Below are 942 nucleotides of genomic sequence, written 5' to 3'. Positions count from 1 at the left end.
CCACGCGCCTGGCCCCCCACGCTGCTGCCCGCACGCACCTGGCCGAGGGAGCCCAGCGGGACATGGAGAGCAGGACGAGGAAGAGGAGCACCACGAAGGCGGCCAGGCTCACCCAGAAGGCGATCACCACCGAGTCTGCAGGAGGGACAGGTGCGTGTGTGACCCACGGGCACCGGCCGGGGGAAGTGGGGGGGCTGGGGAACAGCAAGGGCGATGTCCATCCTCTGCTGGCCTCTGGGCTGTGGGCAGTGACGGCAGCGGGAAGTGGCTTTGCCCCGAGCCCTGGCCACTGGGTGGTGAAGGGTTGTCTGTCGAGGGGAAGCAGGAATGAATCAGGCAGTGCCAATGGATGCGCTTTTTTAGCTGCTACAGCTGCTCAGAAGGTGGGTTTCCCACCGGCCAAGGTGGCTCAGTGGTTGAGCGTCGACCTATGACCCAGGAGGTCAGGGTTCGATTCCCGGTCAGGGCACAGGCCCAGGTTGCAGGCTCCATCCCCAGTGTGGGGCGTGCAGGAGGCAGCCGATCCATGATTCTCCCTCATCATTGATGTTTCTCCCTCTCCCTCTCCCTTCCTCTCGGAAATCAATAAAAACATACTCTTTAGCCCCCAGGTCAGTTCTGTCAGAGCCTCTAAGGCAGTGGTTCTCAACCTTCTGGCCCTTTAAATGCAGTTCCTCATGTGGTGACCGAACCATACAATTACTTTCGTTGCTACTTCATAACTGTGATGGTGCTACTGTGATGAATCATAATGTAAATATCTGATATGCAGGATGGTCTTAGGCGACCCCTGTGAAAGGGTCGTTCGACCGCCAAAGGGGTCGCGACCCACAGGTTGAGAACCGCTGTAATAGATGGAGACCCAGGAATGAGCAGTGTCATGAAGTCCAAGAGAAGTAGGTGAGTGCTTTAAGAGGGAGGGAGTTATTAGCACTGTTGACC

The sequence above is a fragment of the Myotis brandtii genome, unplaced genomic scaffold (assembly GCF_000412655.1).
Source record: "Myotis brandtii unplaced genomic scaffold, ASM41265v1 scaffold139, whole genome shotgun sequence".
NCBI lineage: Eukaryota > Metazoa > Chordata > Mammalia > Chiroptera > Vespertilionidae > Myotis > Myotis brandtii.
The sequence above is the reverse complement of the archived record's forward strand: the minus strand, read 5'-3'. Positions refer to the sequence as shown.